At 37.8% G+C, this 12,809-nt stretch overlaps 1 protein-coding gene across 1 annotated transcript in view; it reads left to right on the forward strand.

Annotated features, from left to right (window-relative positions):
- Nucleotides 1-12,809, forward strand: part of jbug (filamin-type immunoglobulin domains fbug) — a 55,230-nt gene that overhangs the window by 4,329 nt on the left and 38,092 nt on the right. The window lies entirely within an intron of this gene.

The following is a 12,809-nucleotide window of genomic DNA, read 5'->3' on the forward strand; positions in this document are numbered from 1 at the left end:
CCACATTTCTAGCTTTATCTCTAGTCCAAACGTAGGTCCGGAGTTAATCCCCACCTCTAAATTACAACCATCATCTCATTGGTTCTTGAAAACTCACGTCAGCGCGACGCGAATGACGAAAATTACGTATTTTCCGACTGAGGAGAGGCGAATGAGCCCGGCCTCCTTTTATAGTATTTGTATTTTGAAAGGGGGACTGGACTATGCTAGCGCGCGAATACTTAGGCATCTTATACCTTCTCCCTAATAAACTAGATATCACTTCTTGGCCAAACCTTAACTCCCATACCGGAAATTGTTACATTAATTGATCCAATGTATAGGTCATTAAATAAAATAATGAAAATGTACATAATTTGAAAAAATTTCAACAATTAAAAGGCATCATAGTTTTAAATTCCAAAGCTATAGTAATTTTTGAAACCAGCTGCAATAATTAATAATTGAATCTAGGTCTGGAACACTTACGTAATTTTCTTTCGTGATAACGATAAAATAAAATAGGTAGAGGTGGCGGTATGGAAATTCTGCTGAGTTGGTAACGCATTTACCCCGTATAAAGTGTGGGTGTTTGTTGGGATTATTTTATTTCCTGAAAGGAGTTTTGGGTGTCGGCCAGATTCGACCGTTCACCATACAAGAAAGTTACCAACTTTTTTTCGTGTGGTTAATTGGTTCAAGCTGATTACATATATATATTGAAATATGATGAAACATTCCTTTCAGGTGGAGACGGCTTCTCATAAAAAAATTATCCAATTTGCGATAAATATGTTAAATAATTTCTTTAGTTTTATGAAAGGTGACGTTTCGTATAAAACCGGGCAAGTTCCTTAATTCTAGGTCGGGTCTTTTTAACATGTTCTGAATATTCATGGAAACCAATTTCCTGATTTTCATATAAAATCCTCGAAGTTTAACCAGGGATAGATTTAATTTGATAAGTAGGAATGGAGAGCAGAGTAATGTGGGCGAACGTCAAAGTCCCGGACCCCCTTCCACGGGACGGAGGGGTATGAAAGAACAGTCCGGTCATAGCGACAGAGGTAAAAAGGGATTACGTATTTTTCGCCGTTCCCGTCAGCAACGTCATCAAAACGTAGTTTAAAGGGACACTATTGGCAAAAATTAAGTATTTTTATTTTGATTCCTTATGTTGAAATATAGTATTAAACAATAATTGAAGTTTTGTATTCAAAACATGCATTTGAATTTTGGTAAAGCGACCTACCGGCCAATCAGCGCCCGCGATTTATAAGAGGCAATCCGCAAAGATTTTCTCAGACAAGTCTCATTTACGTCGTCTGCATTAGGTTCGGAAATTTATATTCTACTTTTCAGAATTCAAAAGAAAGGCGCGGGTTTGATCATTTAACGAATAACGGATAAGGAACATTAATAATTAGCAGGTTTATGCTTTTACATTTCACTTACACTCAAATTTTTCTCTTAAACTTACTAAATTGAAATGCGGCGTGTCGTAATTTTGTTGTATATCTGATTATCTGAGTGTCTAGTTATAAGTCTTAGGAATGGGAAGATCAGTGTTCTTTGTGACGTTCAGGATTGAAAAAATTAATAAAAGCCATCTTTTAAACCTCAGCAGCAGGCTGGGAAATAAGGATATTTTTTAAACTAGTCCTTGGGACCAGTGACCCCTCTAGTCCCCGAAATAATTAACTGGTCTCCGGACTGGTCCCAGCCTTTGTTCTCCAATAGATTTGCAATTAATAAACTGGTCCCGAGGACCAGTAACCCCCACTTTTTGAATTAAAAAACTAGTCCAAGCAATTAATAAACTGGTTTTCGACCAGAGGAAGTGTGCTATTTCCCAGCCTGCTCAGCAGAGCCAATCTACAACACAATTACTAGCGTCCTCAAACTTTAGCAGACGACGGGTCCCGGGGAGTCAATGGTGACGAGGCCACTCTAAAAAAATACTTATTTCCCGCCCTTGGAAACTCAGCTTTTCCTATTTGAAGCAGACAGCATACGACTAAATATTCTCTAAACTTCACGGGATTGGTTGATTTGCCTCTATCCCTAAAGAGGTTTTATTGGCCGGTAGGTAAGTGTGCTAAAATCGAAACCCATTGCTAAGCCTAACAAATTCTAAAAAATTTAATTTTCATTGAAAAAAATGTTTGAAAAATCAGAAAAAATTAGGGACTTCATATTTAATTAAAACAAACCAGGAAAAAATAAAACACGGCACTAAGACTTTCAGCTGAGAGTCTCCCTTTAAGTGAGCCAATATAGCGATCTCAGAAGCTTTAGTGTGACGTCACCCATGCTATATGCCCATGGAACCAAAGCGGAACCAAACATGGCCGCCCATTGCCAAAGCTAAGAACGTGACGTTTTACCTAGGCACTGACGTCACAACTGAAATAGCTCTATAAGATAACCTATAATTTTCGTTACGTGTTAGAGGTAGGGGCTCTATACTGGGCTATGAGTCGGACTGAAGTAAATACTAACCGTTCTCCATTCCTACTTCTAAAATTAAATCTGGAGTAGAATAATGGAGTAGAAGCAAATATTGCTTTCTGTGAACTGCGAACGTGGTGTAGAAATTGCCAACACGTTTGCTCCGATTTGCCAACTGCGAATGCGGTCCAGTCACCCAGTGTAATACCTCTCCGTGACGTCATCGTCTCGGATAGATAAAAATGTTGTTATATGCATAAAAACACGAAACGAAGCAGTTCTTGCTGATACACTGTATGATGTTGACGACTCATGGTCGTGAAATTTAGGGGAAAGTTTTAGAAGTTTTTTGATTGAGTTCCTCAAGGTTGGGTCCGCAACCCCTCCCCCCAGCCATAAAAGCAAATGTCGGCTTCTTCAAATGTGGCTAATTTTCTGCAAACCAAATTTACCTTGCCAAAGGCAAGAACTAATCAGAACTCGAACCTAAGTGCAGAGCTAAAACTAGCCTTTGCTAACCTTTTGCCAGTCAACTCCACCCCTTGAGTATGAGAGTCCCATTTGTTTAAACTAAACCACAGCCGAGACTTGCTTTATGCCTGTAAAGAACGTTCCATTAAAATGTCTGGGAAACGCCGGGTATCTTAGCTAGTTTCGTATATAATTGACCTAATTTGAATTTTCGTAAAGTTTTGCTTTATTTGACTTTCAAGCGATAAGAAGTTTTTGAATCATTCATTTATTGATTTTTTAGCATTGCAAAATTTTGCACACGGAGTTAAACGAGTCACTTTCAACAGCTATTTTTAGCTTCGCGATTTACGAAGGGCAATTCTGACTGTCAGAGAGGTTTGCTTTAGGCGTAGTTTAAAATGGTAAAAAACCATCGCAGTCAAATAGCTATGGCCAGAAGTATATAATACTTCTCTTCGAGAGAAGTGTACCACCACAAAGCGGGGTAAATGTAACATCATTCTTCCCAACATCGAAACAATTGGAGCAAAGTTTCTAAACCGAACCACATACGCGATAAATAGTTCCCTCGTCATTAAGTCTACTCTATTAGCGTTTAACTATTTGGCCAGACGCGCTTGCGGATTTTTGTCTCACCCCAAGACATTCAAGGTTTGTGGGATGATTGCTGAGGATTTAGTACCAGACAGTTATAAAATTCATCTTACGGTGCGATGCTCATCTGAAGTTTGATGAGTATGAGAACAAACAAAAAGGGTGGGCCTGGGAAGAATGACGTTACATAACTAAAGTATAAAGAGGATACAGAGTGCCATCCTTCTTCTATTATCCCCTTCTGCCATGGCTTATCCGAGCGGAGCCTCCGAAATGATCTAGGCCCGTGCTTGTCGATTTTTATGTGGGGAAATATCCAGTTTCATAGAGGAAATATTTTCACCCAATATGTGTACTAGATGGCGCTTTTATTACAGTTGCGAAAGGGGTCTTCCATAAATTGTTAATATTTTAGTGGCTAATTATAAAAATTTTTTGAAAGAGAAAGGTTTTACCCTTAAATTAACGCAATTGTTTTAGGGGCAATTTATTTTTTAATGAATCTTTTGGTTAGATTGTGTGGACAACAAAATTAATTATGAGATTTTAACACTCTTGTTTTTTTAGTAAAACAAAACTTCTTGAAGTTGCTAATTCACAGTTTTATTATACCATAATTCGTAATCTTTCTTTTTTAACCTTAGCTTTTTTATCATTTACTTCTTTGTTAAAAAAATATTCTCGCTTCGCGATAGGCACGGGCCTATATCTCGGAGGCTCCTATCCAAGCAGCCATTAAACGCGAAGTCGGCGACAATTTTCTCAGAGACGAGAACCCCCTCCGGTCTCATTATTATTACTTTTTTTTTGTTTTCTTTCCTGGGTTGTCAAACGAAGTTTAGAGTTTATTCCGTTGGAAGAAGACGAGAGGGTTATTGATCCCTTTACCAACACGATCACTTCACGGCCGCCCTACCAAGTTTTATTTCTTTCTCGTTTCATTTCCGTTTAGAAACTAGCAAACTAGTCAGCAGGCAATGTGACTAAAATTTGAAATTTATAACGTAAAGAGCTGATTTAAAAATAATACCATAAAACCATGAACGAAGACCATTTGAAGGAAATGGTTAGTTACTTTAGGAAACCTTTAACTTAAATATAAAGGCGTTGTTACATGTACCAATCGGAATATACTGGAAATAAGGCATAAACATAATGGCTCATAACTAGATTAAGGCATAAACATAATGGCTCATAACTAGATTAAGGCATAAACATAATGGCTCATAACTAGATTAAGGCATAAACGGAATAGCGCAAAAAAAGGATTAACGGATAAACGAATAAAGGATCAAGGATACCCAAAAAATGCAGACGGAATAACGCATATAACCAGATTATGGCCTAGACGGAATAACGCATATAACCAAATTATGGCCTAGACGGAATCGCGCATATAACCAAATTATGACCTAGACGGAATAGCGCATGTAACCAGATTATGGCCTAGACGGAAAAGCGCATATAACAAGATTATGGCCTAGACGGAATAACGCATGTAACCAAATTATGGCCTAGACGGAATCGCGCATAAAAGGATTAACGGATAAACGAAATAAAGGATCTAGGAGACCCAGAAAAATGCAGACGGATTAGCGCATATAACCAGATTATGGCCTAGACAGAATAATGCATATAACCGGATTAACGAATAAACGGAATAAAGGATACCCAGAAAAATACAAAAGTGGAATAGGGCATATACGGAATAACGCACAAAGAAACAACGAGTAAACCGAATTCAAATTTTGGAATAACATGTGACCGTATTAATGCATAATCGAAATAACGTAACCGGTTTAACGAATACACGGAATAAGGCACAAAGGAACAGCGAGTAAACACAATTTCAAATTTTGGAATAACGTATAAACCGTATTAACGCATAAACGAAATAACGTATAACCGAATTAACGCATCCGCAGAATAACGTACTGGAGGGTTAATATGTACGCGGCGATCGGCTAGGGTTAGGACAAACGTCTAGCCTCCCAATGGCAGGGCCTCCAGCCCTCCACCAAAGGTTCAGGCAATTACGGATTATGTTAGCAATTATTGTGAATCAATGGCGTTATATACCCTAAATATCGAAAAATTGTGAAAGAGGCATACGCTTGAATTCAACGGTCAACAATAGCTATGTTTAAAACGATTTTATGAATAAAGTTTCTTAAAACAATTTAACTAGAATTAAGGTAAATTAATGACGACTAAAATAATTAAAATCAATTATATTTATTTAATTATTTAAGAAAAACCTCTTAATTGCGTCTAGACTTGGAGAGGTTTATTTTGGTTTCCCAACTCGTTAAGGTTGCAATGGTAATGCTGGCCATTGTGACGTCAATAAAGCCAAGCTTCTCACTCGGTAATGCGTATGAAGCATTTCCTCGGGGATCACAAAAGTATTAGAAGGCAAATCTATTCATTAAGGAAATAGGACATTCATAATTTAAGAGTATGTTACGTACTTCATTGTAGATGATTTTGTAGAATGCAGATTTAAACTTTGTAAAATCTTTCCGTAAATATATTTTTATTCGGTAGAAAACCTAGGATACATAATTAATTCCTTTCTCGTAATCGATAAGAACCTCTCTAGAGCTTGGAAACACATTTAAGCGAACAAAAAATTCGCCTCAGGCTTCAAATTCCATAGTAGAAGCGTCGGGAAGGCCAAGGCTAAAAATTGTATAAAATCTTGTTCCATAAAGTTCATTGTAAAAGCGCATTAGTCCGATAAAAAACCCAATTCCGGAATAGACTCAGTGGTGGAATCTCTGACGTGAATTTTAATAATAATGCTTATTTATTTATTTCAAATATTTGTTTGTTGTGCAAAGTAAACCTATGTCAGTTTGAAATTCTTTAACTGTAATTTTACATTAAAGAAACTCGAAACAAGTTGGGAAATCAAAATTAACCTCTCCGAGTCGAGACGAGAGATACCCGATTAAGAGGCTTTTCTTAAGTAAATAAATATAATTGATATTAATTATTTTAAACCTTCAGTAATTTACCTTAATTCTAGTTAAGTTGTATTAAGAAAGAATATTACTGAATCATTTTAAACATACCTATTGTTAATGTTTGACTTCTAGCAAACACTTTTTTCAAAATATTTGTAAATTTAGGATAAGGCGATTGATTCACAGTTGATGGAAACTTTGGTGGAAGCCCTGCCATTGAATGGTCAGACGTTTAGTCGTAACCCTAGCTGATCGCTGCGTACATCTTAACCCTAACGATGATAATGGAGTAGAAGCCAAAGTTAGTTTCAGTGAACTGTAAACGCAGTCCGGATATTGCATATACGTTTGCTCCTATTAGCCAACTGCGAAAGCGGTGATGGACAAACAGACATACACATCCTCACAGACACGTCCATTGTAATGCCTCTCCGTGACGTCATCGTCGCTCGGAGAGCTGAAAAAGGCAGCGGCGGGGAGGTAAATTCATTGGAAAAATGTCAGAGGCTCTTGTCCGAGAGAGGCGTAAGTTTATTTCGAAAACAAGAACTTCTGGGAAATGGCTCCGCATATTCACGAAAACAAGGACTATAGCTGTCCAGTCCCACTCCATAAGGAGTCTGTGGATCTTGGCATCACGTGGTGCCTGTGAAGTACTTCAAATACTTTTTACACACCCACCGGTGCCGTCTTTGGAGTCCCTTTAAGATTCTTAATAGCTGACCGCCCATTTGCGTTTATGGTGTGTTAAGTTAGTTTAATGAAGGTTATGTTTAAAGGGGCTCAGGTTTACGTCAGGTAAAACCTTTGCTTCGAACCTCTATAGTCAATCAGAAGGTACATTTCTAACGCTTTCATTTGGAAATGTATCTGTTGTAAGAAACCTTGGAGCAGATCATGGCGCTGCTTGCCAGAAAACCAGAGTCAGGCTTTAGCGCTTTGAGACGATGAAATAAGTAACCGACTAGTTTTTATTGCTTTTGACATTTTATGAAAGTATATAACTTCTGTATAAATATGGCTATTCTGTTTAATTTTCTTTTAAAGAGTATAAGTACTCCGATTAGTTCAATTGCCTCGCGTTATCTCTAAAGCAAGGAGGTTATAAGAATAAGAACCACAGATTTATTAAAAGGGTAAATTCATATTTCTAAGAGATGCTGACAGCGAGGGACAACTAGCCGAGTCACGCATTTGTTGAGGTAGCACGATTAAAACGTCATCTAACAGGGATATGAAAATAAATTACAATCCACTAGAATTTACATACCAATTTTTTCAAATTCCGGTGAGGCGCTTAAAACGTTTTCGATGTTACTTCTCGTTATTATGTTCCTTTTGAAGGGCTTTATAAATAGAAGATTAAAATTAATCATGAAGCAGCAGGTTTAACAATGAACATTTATAGAAACGTGCCTTCGTTTAGTTTGGGTTTCGCTTCGATGGTTACGAAACGCAAGTACAATGGAGTCAGCCTTTAGCGATTTTAAAAGCGACCCACTGACCAAGTGTAATTCGGTTGCTAGTTTATTTTGAAATATAAAAACAGACTCAATTTAATATTTATAGCTAGAATGCGCAGTTTTTATTGAACTCATAATTGAAACGGAACTATAGCGAAATGAGTATCACTGGTCTGGTTTCAGGACTTTTATAATGATTCACATAAATCATTGATTTGATGCGACTTCGCTGCTTTGAAGGTTCAAATAGTCTCAGACCCATCTTTATGACTACTTTTCGTTTCGACTGTTAGCGCGGCTCCAGTGGCTCCGCTACAAGTTGAGTTTCCTTACGAACTCCAGTTTTGGCTTGGCAAAGCTAGAGGCATTTGTGGGCGTGATTTATACGTGCATGTATAAATCCCGCCCACTAGCCTTTGCCAAGCCAAACCCGGAGTTCAGGAAGAAAGTCCCCTTGTAGGGGATCCACAGGAGCCGCGCTATGCTTTAAGTAATTGAGTACTCAAACCTCCGTATCAATACTTTGAAGGCCAGAAATTAGAAATTATTATATGTATTGCAATTTGAATTTAAGTTTAATCGATATGAAAAATTTGGTTTAAATTGCGTAGTTCAAACTTTTCTTATGATTCGAAATTTTACAACAAAAACGGGTATAAATGCGGCATTTCGGATCAAACAGCTAAAATAAAGGACGATTATGACTCGAATTCAAATTGAAGATTAAAACTCATAAAAGGTGTAACAACACTCATGTTAGAACACCTTTTCTGAGTGTATTATAAATGTCAGAAATACGACACTGCCACAAATCAGAATGAGGGGCCTCATTTTAAGAGTAGTAAAGCGTCATTTTACTCCAAAAAAGTGTTCTTCTTATCTGTTCCACCCTGAATAATTGAAATGCTAAACGCTCATTTTGTATTTTATAAGTTTTCACAAGAATAGATTCTTTACGATTTCATATGTAAAAATCTGAGCTCTCGAAACACCGCATTTATACCCGTTTTTGTTGTAAAATTTCGAATCGTAACAGATGTTTGAACTACGCAATCAAAACCAAATTTCTCATGTCGATTAAACTTAAATTCAAATTGCAATACCTATAATAATTTCTAATTTCTGGCTCTTTTGGGGTTTGAAAAAGTGTGCCCAAGGATTGTGTATAAATGCAGTTTTTAAGGACTGCGAAGCAAAACTCGCTAAAAAAATATCTGGCCCTTTTTGGGGAAAAACGGTTTTAGGAAATAAATTAGTTCTGGAATTGTCAAACTCAATCGTCCATTTTTTTATGAATAATATATCATATATGACATTTGACTAAATCGTAAATGAACTTATGAGTTATGATACAAGTGAGAACGATATGGTTTACAGGCAAACCAATGTTTTAGAATTATTTGTGGCGGCCACAGAAAATAGAGACGCCAAGCAGTCACGACAATACATTTCACGATATTCGTCAGAAGAATAGTTTTACCTTGACTTAAGAACCTACCAATCGAAATATCCTTGTCCACAACCCCAAGGTTTTCAAAGCTCCATTTTTATGTTATTCAAAGTTACTGTCAATGCCTTAGGAGTCTGGAGAGGTGTTAGGAAATTAGAGAAAAACTACACCCTATTTTGAAACGGTAGGCGTGCATCCTGTTAAATCGTGTTAACCTTTGATAATTTAGCAGTTTTAAATAGCCAAATTATAACTAATTGGGAAATAACTCCCCCATACAGTGACTTCATAAACGTGTACCCAGGGCCATAACAAATACAAAATGAGTGACGATGACGTCGCGGAGAGATATTACACTGGACTTGTCTGTCACTACGTTCGCATCTTAGTTGGAAAATCGCACCTTAATTTCTGAGTAAAGCGAGGAACGCACATTCGTAAAAGTTCGACAGAAACGTAAACGTACAAAAATCGTCGACGTAAACGTACTAGAAAAAGGAGTTGAAATTGTCTCAACTTTTGCCGTCGTAAAACATTTTACGCTAAGCTCCAGCCAATCAGATGCTCGATCGGTATGAGGTTTTTATGGCAAAAATAGCGGAGAAAAAAGCAGAGCGGAGCAATTTATAGGGATGTTTTTCCATTTATTTTTGACAAGATTTTTTTTAAGATACTATTTTAAAACAAACTAATTGGCAAGCCATTAGGGCACGATACAATTTATCAGGTTCCTAGAATAGATTTTAACCTTAAGCCTCGGTCTCCTCTATGAGCTTTTTTGCACGCCATTTTCAATATTTTTTTTTTACCGAAAGAGACTTATTATAGATGTCACTGTTTTTGAATTTAAACACCGCAAAATTAGTTTTACGTTTGCGTTTACGCGTTCAAGTGCGATTCATATCCAGAAGCGGAATATAAAATATTTTAGGTTTACGAGTTTCTAGTACGATTCCGTGAAATGTTTACACATGTGTGTTCCTCGCTTTAAATGTTTTTGTGAAGATTACGCACAAACTCTCGTTTTTGAGCGGGTTTAACTTCTGCTCTTTAATCGAGAGGTTCGACGGTTGCAAAATATTTTATTACTCTTAGGTTTTTTGAACTAACAAGCTAAGCGACCTAAATAAAGGGATTTGCCAAAGTGGTGATTCTCCCTTTTCTGGTGCATTGTCTTAGGCACACAGTACAATTTAGGGCACAGTAAAAAATGGGGATGAATCCTATTTACAATTTTGCCGAATTTTAATCAAGGGTAACTGAAACTATTACGGTTCAGCCACACACACAATCCCACTTCGAAAACATTTTCATGTCTTGTCATAAACGTACTGATGATTTAATCATTATCTAAATGGCCCCTGTTGAAAAGGGTTTTAACAAGATGACCCCACAGGCCATATTAAAGCCACATCGTTTCCAGTATGAGTTATAAAATGATTCTGCTCGTCTACAAACTATTATAAGATACATTTGACAACTCGAGCCTTTATAAAACTTGAACTCGAGTCTTTTTAGAACTTGAGCTCTATACTGAACTTCAAAATCGTCCTAGCGCCACGAATTTTGAACTATCAAAGCCGTCACTTCGATCGTAATATCCATGCAATCGCGTGCACTGCCTTTGTACGGTCACACTAACTAAATAACTGTAGCAAATGTGGATGAGAGGGAAAGTATGACAATGGCCATAGAGCCTGTGTTAAAAAAACGCGGACATCAAAGTTTCGAAAATAACTATTTTAGTTTACTATACTGATGCGCTTGCAAACTCGCGACTGAAAGTAGTTCAGACATTTATGCTCCTTGGTTTAACCATAGCCCACTCGATCAAGCGCATCACGACGTAAGCTGCTCGCGCTATAGCTAAATTACCGAGATTTGTTTTAAACGTTTCTAGCTATATGTGCTCTTCTATTGCTTCGATAACCTTACTTAAATCCATATTATACCTTCAAATACCTTTTAAGACACTACCAGCTACTCTGTCCTGACTACAAACACAAATAGAGGAAGTTCTAGCATACACAATAGCAGACGACGGTAACCGCGTAACCGCGAATTAAAACGACCTATTTTAAGGGAGTGAACAGGCCCAGTATAGCTACGCCAATAAAACGGTGAACTACGGCGAAACTCTGATGACTCGCGACTTTTGGCCATTTTCATACTTTTCCTCTCATCCACTTTTGACTGTAGTTACCAGCGCATTACTCCGTTGGTTATTGCATAACACCTTATTAATAAGGAAAAACCGTTAAGTAGTAAGACCTATGTTCAGTCATAAGTTTATCATGCCTCAAAGTACAGATATATGGGTTACAACTGGGCATCTTCGGCAGGCTACTGTGACGTCAGAACTCGTATCCGAAGAGAGAAAATTTTGAAATTCCTGTCGCGGTGCAGCCACTAAACGGTCGAGGCTCGAGACGATTACTAAACCGGTCACATGAAAAAAATTCAGCCTATGGAATAAAGTCGATTTTTACGTTCCGTATAGGCAGGCATTGGGGGGGGAGGAATTTTACTTAAGCAACCCCAAAATCCCTCTATCTCTCTCGTGAGATAGAGGCGGTTTCAGTCCTGAAACATTCTAAAAGGGATAAAAGAAACGCTAGGCTAGGCAGTACAATTTTATATTGAAGTTGAGGTTATAAATGATACGGAGAGAGTATAGGTTTTCATTAAAGGGGAGCCAGACAAACACTATTGCCATAGGAGTAGCAGCCATATCTCTACTTAGAGGCATGATAAACTTATGGTTCAGTCTATACTCCAAGCGTAGAGAAAGAAACACGTGCTTTTCTCTATGCTCCAAACAGTGGAATGGGGATTCGCGGGTCTGAACCCCGGCTCAGACACGCAAAAAAAAACCTCTTCCTTGAGAATTGTTCTATCATGACACCTACTTTGAGCGGGAAACTCAAATTATACAGCGGAGAATTCTCTTAGGTCACATGAAACTCAGTCAACCATCCAGCAACGGTCCGACCAACAAGATGGCCCAAGGGTTGGGCTCATCCTATCCTGCTTAATAGTCGTACAGAAAATTTGTGTAAATAGCCCCTCGACGCGCTGCTTTTAACAGTGATAAATTGATTACCCCTATCCCAAATCCCTTTTAAATTGCCAATGAGTTTTTTTAGTGAGTAGCTCCTCGACGATACCCCTAAGTAACTCTTAATCTAAATCCCTTTTAAAATCACCAATGAACGGGAATTATCATAAGTGAATAGCCCCTCGACAAGCTGCCTTTAACAGTGCTATAAACCCAATCCCGTTTAAAATCGGCAACGAGTTTTTAGTGACTAGCCCTTCGATGATTACCCGTAATACACGCACAGAAAGTTTTCTTTAGGCATACTTATCACCTCCTATAAATTTCCCACATGGACTCACGCCCAGAAGCCTTTGAGAGAGAAATAATTC

This window comes from Phalangium opilio, unplaced genomic scaffold (assembly GCF_054372755.1).
Source record: "Phalangium opilio isolate 3A_F unplaced genomic scaffold, DU_Popi_V2 ptg001170l_1, whole genome shotgun sequence".
Taxonomy (NCBI): domain Eukaryota; kingdom Metazoa; phylum Arthropoda; class Arachnida; order Opiliones; family Phalangiidae; genus Phalangium; species Phalangium opilio.